The sequence below is a fragment of the Panthera uncia genome, chromosome B1 (assembly GCF_023721935.1).
Source record: "Panthera uncia isolate 11264 chromosome B1, Puncia_PCG_1.0, whole genome shotgun sequence".
In the NCBI taxonomy this organism is placed as follows: domain Eukaryota; kingdom Metazoa; phylum Chordata; class Mammalia; order Carnivora; family Felidae; genus Panthera; species Panthera uncia.
This window is the reverse complement of record NC_064811.1, coordinates 106,206,781-106,217,514: the sequence shown is the minus strand read 5'-3', so window position 1 is coordinate 106,217,514 and position 10,734 is coordinate 106,206,781. Positions and strand designations below refer to the sequence as shown.

Genomic DNA, 10,734 nt, shown 5'->3' with positions numbered 1-10,734 from the left:
AAAACATTAAAAAAAAAAAAAACAAAAAACTTGACATTAGTGAAGTCTACGTCATGTTTTCCTCACAATAATTCTACCTGCCTTTTTTGAAATCTGCAGACTCCAACACTTACACCGACCTCTACGTATAATCTGAAAGCTAAAGTTAATATATTGAACCAGTACTGGAGAAAATTGTTCTCTAGAAAACTTGAATCAGACTCTCCTTACCCACGTATTCCATTTACTTCTGTTAGTAACTGGGAAGTGCAGCCAGTTGCTAAAAATGTATGCTGTTGGCATGTTAACACAGTGTATTACCTTACAGAGTTTTTTATGAACCAGAATAAGCTGGTAATAATAAAGTTTATAAGTTGCTTTGAGCATAATAAAAATGACTCATTTCATATTATAGTGATGGTTCTTTTGCTCTAGTGAGTTAAATGTAGCAAATGCTCAAAGATAGCTTTTGAATATGTGTGTTCCATTAAGGTCAGCCCTCAATTTGGTAGATTCTAATAACAGATTATGATCTATTTGTTGTAGGAAGAAAGTTCAAATGAACACCACCCAATTTTTCTTTACTGTTTTTAGGCAAGACTCATCATTCCCAGGCAATGTCAGAAAAGGCTGTATCTTCTAACCACACTCCTGTGAGTCAGACTTTGAGGAGACCCTGGGCTAGATTTCAGCTTCGCATTTTTTTCTACCATCACTAGTGATTGAGAGAACATTTGGACTGCCTGTGATTTCTCCATTCAAGAGAGCAGTTGACATGCTGTGAACACTCTGGTTTATTCTCGAGATTTTTCCATCACTGTATCTGCATAGGACCCAACTAAATAAACCAAATCATGAAGTTTGGTGTAAGAAGACTGGTAAATATTTGCATATTTATTTTTAAAAGCATGATCTTAATGGCTACATAGTATCATTTCCAAATACAAATTTTAGTGGCAAGATATTCCATATAGTGTGGTGCCAATCTGGTTAAAGAAAATAGCAAAGTTTGGAAGCTAAGTCAACAGAATTTTAAAACTAAGCTATGCTTTTGCCTGGTCATAAAAGTAATTATGCTCAGTATAGAAAAGGATTAAGAAAATAACCAAAAATCAAGAATTAAGCAAAGTTGACTTTTTCCTGCATCTCTCCAGTCCCTTTCTATATATAGGATCATAGTCTATTCAAGTCTTCTGACTAGAGATACCATGCAGTCATGCTGGACACCTCTACCTAGAACCTCAAAAATGAATGCATCATACCCCCCCGCCCCAAACTTACATTTACTCTTAGGTTCTCTGTCGGTGCTATACTCTCCTAATTTATCTTCCATCCTCCCTTGTTCTCATCAAACTCATAGTCCCTGTTGGCAATTTAAAATGTAAACTTGACCTCACTTGAGGCCTTCAGTGGCTCCCTATTTTCTAAAGAATCAAGGCTTATGTCCTCTTCATCAATTCCCACAGCACTATTACATAAAACAACTTGTATCTTCCAGAATATGCCCCTAGCTACTTACCCACTCCATTCTTCAGTCTGAATTATACTGTCCTCCATACCTTCCCAAATTAACTGCCCTCCTGGATAATTTGTTCAGTCTTAGAGACTCAGGCTCAGTCTCAACTCAGTTCCCCCAGAGTGAATTAGGGAGCCCCCCATTCCATGACTCCATAATATCACAGGTACATTTGTTATCACTGATTTACCATTGTGTTGCAATCATCTGTCTCCCCTAATAAACCAGGAACCAGAACATGCTCCTATTTTAGGCCACAATTTCCCCAAACTTATTAGTACAGTGCTGGACACATAGTATTTGTTCAAAATGTTTTTTTCTTAAATTTGTAAAACTAGAGGGTTGACTAATACCAGAAATTTTAAAATGGGGGCTCCAAGGAAACATTTTAGAGACCTGGAAGAGAGCCTAGGAACTGCATCAGAGCAGCACCTCTTCTTAGTTTTTCTTACTGGGCTTGCAAGTAAGAATTTGAAGTCCTTGTGCTACAGAAAAAATGTTGGGAAACCACTGGACTAGATGATCTCCACAACTCTTTCACTTTATGAATACAGTTCAAGGGCAGAGCTATGCAATCTTAAAAATATCTAGCAATACTTACTCTAGGACTGTAAACTACAGATTTATCTTCACGGCACAAGTGGATGAAGGTGCAAGCTCCACAGTATGACCCTGACCTAAGTGCCTATCTAATCAACATTGTTTTGCAGCAGCTATAGCTTATAGGCTTCTTCAAAGGGGTGACCAAAAGAAAAAGGAGAGAAAAGGAGAGGACTTCCATTTTTTTTTTGCCCTATAACTAAAACCATTCATCAACTCTTTTGAAATTCCACCCAGGGAAGTCCTTTGCTCCCTCCACTGTGGACCCCCCTGACCCCACCTCTCTTCCTACCATTCCCATTACAGAAGTACTCATTGCAGTTGCTGGCCTATTCCAGTGGTAATTTAGAAAAAGGCGAGTTAAATTGGTCTTGCCAAAGACAAATTGCAATGTAATAAAAATATAATGAAAATAGTCCAACCTGCTGCACTTGCCTAGGAAGAAATGCCTTATTTTTAGAGAAAGACCTTTGTCCTTAAAACCTCTGCCAACAGTGAGAACGGAGACAAATGCAAGATAAGATAGGAACAAATCACCTTTCTTATATAAGAAATGCAGGAGCAAGCATTTTAATTCCTTCTCTATTTAGGCTGTGTCTGTAGTGGAAAGAGTTTAGGCCTTGAAGGAGTTCTGCTTTCTGGTGACCTTGAACAAGTTTCTGAACTTCTCTGAGCCTAATTTTCCTCAATTGTGAAAGGAACCAATAATACCTCGCAGGTGAAAAATAAGATAAAGGCCACCACCAACTCTATGACATGTACTATATTCCCTTCTTCTACTTTGCAGTCATAGAAAGACATTTTAAGTATCTTTAGGTGGTATATAATTTTGTTTAAAGTAAAAATCTGAATAACCCTTTGTTAATTAAACCTATAGTCCTAAATCTGAAAAATGTTTACTAGTTTTCCCACAATTTATCTATTAGTAACAAAGTATTACATTTAGTAACAGAGCATCAATGTAATATTAAAGTTCATCAATAGGGGCACCTGGGTAACTGTCAGTTCAGTGTCCAACTCTTGATTTCAGCTCAGATCATGATCCCAGGGTCTTAGGATTGAGTCCCACGTCAAGCTCTGTGCTGACAGCTCAGAGCCTGGAACCTGCTTCAGATTCTGTGTGTCTCTCTCTCTGCCCCTCCTCTGCTCGCTCTCTCTCTCCCTCTCTCTCTTTCAAAAATAAACATGAAAAAAAATTTTTTTTAACAAAAGAATTTAAACTCGTGGACTGGAGGTGATCCTGAAATTATTTGCATGACTTTATTAGATGAGATGTCAGAGACAGAACTGAGTGATTATATTAACATGAAAACACCTCTCATTATTGACCACCTTCACTGAAGAACAATAAGCACTTTGCGCATAAGTTAACTATCTTCAGGAACAAAATTGAAAATGCTATACTACAATGAGTTCACCAATGTATTTGCTGTATAGCTTCACAGATTTGTGTGAATTTTTTAGTTAACCTTATCTCAACTGCCATGAAATAATTCAGAATCATCTCACAACTCAACTTGGGTTAAGCAAAAATAGTGATTAGAACAGCTTAAATGTATTGCAAATGTACTATTCAAAGATTTTCTCCAAATGACTGAGTCTCTTAAAGTAAATTCAAACTTCCAGACATCCTAAATGAAAAAAATCACTAGACTCACATTATCTCTAACATATATATTCTTGAGCAGTCAGAATTCAGTGCAAATTGGAATTTACTCATAATGGTTAACTATGTGTCAACTTGGCTAGTCTATGGGGTCTGGTTGTCTGGTCAAACACTAGTGTAGATGATGCTGCGAAAGTATGTGATTAACATTTGCAATTGGTTGACTTTAAGTAAAAACAGATTACTCTTATAATATGGGTGGCTCTCATCCAGTCAATTGAAGACCTTAACAGCAAAAACAGGTTTCCAAAACAAGAAGCAGTTCTGCCTCCAAACTGCAACAGAGAAACCCTTCCAGTTTTCCATGTGCTAACCTGCCCTGTAGATATTGGATTCAAGACTAACATCCACTCTTACCTGAATTTCCAGCCTGTCAGCCCTACAGATTTCAGAATCGCCAGCCCCCACAGTTGTTTGAGACAATTCCTTAAAACAAATTATTCTTTCATTATCTATCTACCTATCTCCTATCGAGAGAGAAATCTCTATATTAGCCTAATACACTACAATTTCCCAATTATTAGTACATATGAAACTTTAAAATTTTTCAATTTTGTGACAAATCCCCCTCCTTAACTTGATTCAGTACCTAATACTTGATCTGATATGGTCATGTGGGCTTTAGTTTCTGAACTTGAAAAACATTTTAGCCATGAAATGTAATACTTTTACCAATATGCCTTCCATTGTTCCAGATAAAATCTGACATAACTTTTCATCTAATCTCTGAAATAAGATTTCATCAGAAGTCATGAGACAGAACAAGAGGAAAGATGAACACAATTAATTCTTCTGCTCTCGATATCAAAATCAATGTGAAATTTAGGAAAAGAGCATAATCTACCAATTTTATTCAAAATCACTTATATTGACCCCAAGTTTGATTTTTTTAATATTTAAAAAATTATCTGGAAATAAATTTAACAGGGGGTGCCTGCCTGGCTCAGTTGTAGAGCATGTGACTCTTGATCTAGAGGTCATGAGTTCAACCCCCATGTTGAGTGGAGAGATTTCTTAAACATAGAATCTTTAAAAAAGTAAATAATTTAATAGCAGTAACATGCAGTCTTTCTCTTTTGGCGGGGGAGGGGGGGTTGACCTTCAAACATTTCAGCTAAGAGAATATTTAAATTGACCCTGCCCCACCTCCAATTCTTGGTTCTTCTCCAAAGACAACCATAATTTTCCATTTGGTGTGTAACTCTCTATCCTTTCTTCTAAGCATTTTCTATGTCTATGGCTGTACCTGTAGAAATATCGCAAAGCTTAAGTTCCAGAATCTGCAGACTGACTGCCTCAGTTTAAATCCTAGCTGTGTGACTTTAGGCAAGACACTCAAACTTCTCCATGCCTCAGTTTTCACATCTGTATTATGGAAATAATAACAGTACCTAATTCATGGCATCATTTTGAGGATCAAATGAGTTAATCTCATGAAACACTTGGAACAGTGTCTGGCACATAATAAGCACTATACAATATTAGCCATTATCATTGTTCCTCCCCCCCCCTTTTTTTAATATAAATGACTTCATCCTACTATATGTTATTTTGCAACTTGTCTAACCCATTTACACATTTTGGAAATATTTTCATATTACAGATAAAATCTACCTCTTTTTTTTTTAACTACTTCAAGCCTGATTTTTTATATAATGATTTCAAACAGCCCCTTAGTGCCTAGAAGAAGTATCTATGTTTATCCAAATAATTTATCCCTTTTTCTATATGATTCAGTGTACTAAAGTATCGGGGGGAGAAAACTGTTTGGTCAAATGCATCATGGGACTATTTGTACAGATATCTTCGCTGAGTATCAGATGGGGAAGGAGATAAGACCCTGCCATCACCTGGGACATACCTGTCACTACCCTAGGTAGCCTCCATTCATTTTTGAGTCTCAGCTTGCATTTACTAAAGAGGATTACTCAACAGAGATGCAAGCAGTCAGTCACTGGCAAAGTTACCATACTCTGGCTGTCCTATTTCTCCCTTCTTCAGTGCTGCCTCACTGCCATGAGTAAACCTGCATGTGTATTTAAAGAAAGTCCAGGGGAGACAAATGATTGGCATGGTTAAAGGTGATATTTACATTGTATATCTGATTACTTTCAAAGTTCCTTTTGAGGGGATGCCCTCCCTTGGACCCAAAAAGGATTAGAAGTTGTTGCTGCCTCAGAAGATGAGGTGAGAGGGCAGTTGGAGAAGGGTGAAGGGAGAATAAGGGAGGGTGCTTCTCTGATCTTCCTAACATTATCTCAGGCTGTTCCTTAAATGGACTCCCTTAAAGCCATAGCACCTGGAACATGGCCTGGCACAAAGCAGGCATTCAATAAATGTTTGCTGATTGAACAAATGAAGCAATTAAACTTTTACTTAACATAGCATGACAAAGCATATTTCACATTTAAAAAAGATAGAGGAAGGGGTTCTGTATTGTCAACATCTATATGTCCCATCCCTCCCTCTCTTAGATCCTCACTCTGTCGCATGAACTGTTAGGGGCAGAAATTGGGTCTATCTTTGTGAATCTAGCCTTAGGACAATATCTGCTCATAAATATAAATTGAATGAATGAATGAATGAATGAATTTTAACTAATTTAGATGTGTCCTAAAGCAACACTTACTCATTAGGTTAGCTCCAGAAATACAAAAGCCCCTGAGGGTGCTCCAAAAGAATCGTGGCAAATTCTTCCAGGGCAAACCCACCTTTATGAGGCTGGGTCAGAACTCCTCAGCTTGTGAATCTTTTAGGAATTAGGGACCAAGGCAGATGTGCTTGGGAATTTTGGCATTTTGCCATCTGCCAACCTGGGAAGTACTCCTCATTCTTAACCAGATGGTCTTTGAGCTGATACTTCTTCCCAGTCACATGTCTGAACTGATGCAATTGTGTTCCAGAGGTTATAAGAGAAAAGTTGCTGGCGATTGTATCTAAATGAGCCAATGCCTTGTTTCTGTTTATGTGGCAAAGGTTTTCACAACAATCAGCCTTCTCAAGAAGTGTACACACAGCTTGCCTGACCAGGCCCCAGTGGGAAACAAAGCATGGGCCATGGTCAGGTGGAAAACAGTTTGCACTCTGAAAGAATAACATCACAGTCTGCATACTCACCAGGGTACTCCAAGCATGACAAACATACACTGCCTTATAAGTCAAAACAGGAATCTGAGTCCTAGTGAGAGTTTTCAAGTAAATCACAAAACTTAATGGTGAGTTTCTTCATCATTAGGAAGGAACAGGATGGAACATTCCAGTGGACCCATCAAGGATACAGAACTTTTCATTGTTGCAAATAGTACTGTAAATGTGTCTGTTGGTAGTCAGGATGAAAGTTAGAGTGGTGTACTATCAAATGATTGCTTCCTTTGCCTACTACACTGTTCAGTGATCACAACTGTCTAACTCAGTTGGCAGAAAGGAGGTCAGCAGCAGATTAGGGGATCCAAATCCATTCCGCACACCAGATGTAACTCCCCTGAGAACCCTGGAGAGGACAGGGCTGATCTGATTTGTTAGAAGAGAAAGTGAGGCAACTCCAAAAGAGGAAAAGGACAAAATAGCATTTTTCTAATGGAGAAATCTTCCCCTGCCTTCATTCCTAGGAGCATAGACTTTTACTGTCCTGGTGAGATCATAAGACTGAGTGTGTAAACCCCAAACTCTTAGGTGCTGATTTTTCAGAGAATGTTATAAACTCCAACTTCACCCTGTCCAATTTCGTTCTGGATATGGTATTTAAAATAAGAGAATTCAAAATTCTCCTCCCAACTGGCTTTGTTTCTGAAAATTAACTTTGCAGTCACCAGGACTTCCCTTACAGTTAAGTTCAGCCAAGGCCTATCTTGCAGAAACAAGTCATGTACCATGAACTTCACATAATGAAGGGAGAATTTCATAAAAGTTTTACCCATTTAGGCCTTAGATAAATTATGGCCTTAGTCTATTCAAAAGTCACACTCTTTATATGTCTCCTCATCAAAGCAGGACCTAAGTTTATGGGGCTCTAAAAATGAGTTTCTTACTTGGCATCCACCAGGATGCTGCAGCAGCCAAGAAATAATTCACTGGAAAGAGTCAGGCAAACATCCTGTCTGGAAGCCCTCAGTCCTTTTGGAACATCCTTCACAAGGACATGAAAACTTTATTCAACATAGCCCCTTTGCAACCATATGGAGCAGGTATATATTCAAACCATGTGCTCAAGAATACAATATACAGAATTTCCCTTTCCTATAGCCCAACTCAAATCTTCATTTTAAACTATATTTCCCTTTGTGATGGATGCAAAATTGCCCCAAATTCTTTGTAGCTTCTCACATTGAGAGGTGAAATTTATTTCCCTGCCTTTTGAATCTGGAATGACCCTGTGACTTGCTTTAGCCATCAAGAATGTGGTAGAAATGCATGCAACTTCTGAGCCTGGACCCAAGGGGCATCGCAGCTTCTGGTCTTATCCTCTTGGAAAGCTTCCACTCTCATGTGAAGAAGACCAGAATGAAAGACTTGTGGATAGAGAGGCCACCCATCCCATCGGAGGCACCAGACATGTGAGTGAAGCCATCTTGGATGGTCCAGCCACCGGCAATCCCCAGATTACTACAGCTGCATAAGCAACCCCAGGCAAGAATGGCAGAAAAACCAATCCAGGTAAGCCCTGCCCATTGCCAACCCATAGAAATTGAGCAAATGAACGATGGTGTTTTCAGCCATTAACTTTGGGGATGATTTATTATGCAGTAATAGATAAACAAATACACCCCTGGTGGCTGAAAACATAATCTTAGTCAACTCCAGAAAAGTATGTTTGGTTTAAATTCAATCAATTCAAAATTTACTCATCCATAGCTTTCTCCTTGAAGTGGCATCTAAAGTTCTACACAGCTCCTATATCTAAAACCTGAACAGTGCATTTAATATGCTCAAGCTATTGTATAAAACTCTACATCCAACAGAGAATACACTTTCTTTTTCAGACATGAGAAATTTACAAAAACAATTCATGTATTAGGTCAAAAGGAAATCTAAATAATTCTGAAGGATTCTTATGTAGACTAAACTACTTACTGTAATACAATAAACTTAGAAGTTAAAAACCAAAGGATACCTTTTAAAATTTTCACATATTTAGAAACTGAAAAATATTACTAAATATAAGGGTTTCAAGTGATAATTCATACACTATATGCCAAAATCTATGAAATTCATCTTGCATTACTTAGAATGAAATATAGCTTTAAATAAATTTTTAGGAAATAAGAAATATTAAAATAAATTATCTAGGTCTTTAAGTTATGTTGGTTTGGGCTTTCTGGAAGTTGCAATAAAAATATGCTCATGAGATATTGTAATAGTGTTATATGGTGACAGATGGCAGCTAGCTACACTTGTGGTGAGCATAGCATAACTCCTACAGTTGCTGAATTACTATGTGGTACACCTGAAACTAATGTAACATTGTGTGTCAACTATATTTCAATAAAAAAAGAAGTATGCTCATGACACTGGGCCCTCAGATTTTCTAAAGGTTACCACCCCTTTCATTTTTTGATTGATTTTGAAAGTCTCTGGATCTTCTCTTATACTACAGAGAATATCTGAACGTCAGGCCACACAACATTTTATGTATTAAATTCTGGTCTGCTCAACTTTTTAAAAAACTTTAGTTTTATTGAGGTATAATTGACATATAAAACTGTAAGATATTTATAATGTTCTTTGGGGTGATTTGACATGAAGGAGTCCCTAATCTAGTTAATTAACACATCCATCAAGTTGACTTGTGATCAACTTTTATCACAAGTCCAATTGAAGGAAACCTATAAGAAGTAAATCTTAAAAAACAAACAGTTACTCCATTTCTTTAGCTATCTCATTTTTATTCCCTGGATTATCACAGGGTTGCATATGGAATCTATTGTCTTCCTTCAGATCACCTTTTTGAATTATGTACTGTCACACCTTTGTTTAACCTAGAAGAATAGTAGAAGAAACTACAGACAGAACCTACTACTGCATTTATTGAGGGAATGTTGTTAAAGATATTCATGTGTCACTGCTTATACATGAAAACCCACACAGAGGTCTATATTATAGACCTAAATAACAGAATTATAGAATAACAGAAATTGAAATTTGTTTTAATGGAATGTGAAGTTTTAACCTATCATGTTTTTATTTTTACCTTGGCTATTAAGCAGCTCAAAAAACTTTGCAGTCCAATTTTAATAACCATATTCTATTTTATGACCTATAAATCTGCATGCTATCCTATCTTTAAACATTTTGCGTGTTTTTTTAAATTTTCCATTTAGCATAAGGTTAAAATCCTTGTACGATACCACAATTCCTTTATAGAATGAAGAGAAATAAAAATTTTTAAATATATGTTGATATTTTGGGGAGTCCTTGAACCAAATGTAATCTTCATATAAATGCATCTGTACAGTCTTCCAAGCTATTGAGTTATATCTGAAAGATAATTCTTAGCACTTTTCAGTTTTTAGGGTGAGAATATTATCCACAAAAGTGACTTACCTAACCAGTCCCAGGCTCTCTAGAGGTTATCATTTGGGTGACAGACATCTTAACATGAGGCATTTCTTGAAACCTCTGTTAAATAATGAGTCACGGGTAACCTGAGGGGCATCTGGGAAGGAAAAGAGGGGCCATGCTCCTCTCCCACCTTCACTGGAGAGCTCTTTTGCACATAGTAATCCTCCTTCTCAGGGTGCCAGAACATTCTTAATGTTATTATGAATTAGATCATTTTGATAGCTGCTCCTCCCGAGGGAATGGGATTCACCAAATATGGTCAGATAAATCAAACTGAAATTACTCTTTCTGAGCATACACTTATGGTGTTAAGAGTATGGTCTTAAAGTCTTAACATTGTATACAGTCTTTTTCAAAAAGTATTGGGCTTTTACTACTTTGTTTTGTTTTTAAATAAGCGTGAAAAAGAGGTCTA

At 37.2% G+C, this 10,734-nt stretch overlaps 1 long non-coding RNA gene across 1 annotated transcript; it reads left to right on the top strand.

The window, feature by feature from the left end:
- The first annotated feature begins 305 nt into the window (after positions 1-305).
- Positions 306-9,402, top strand: LOC125923111 (uncharacterized). Its single transcript, XR_007457903.1, has 3 exons — positions 306-857; positions 5,879-5,948; positions 8,148-9,402. It is a non-coding gene; the product is annotated as an uncharacterized LOC125923111 (long non-coding RNA).
- The last annotated feature ends 1,332 nt before the right edge of the window (positions 9,403-10,734 follow it).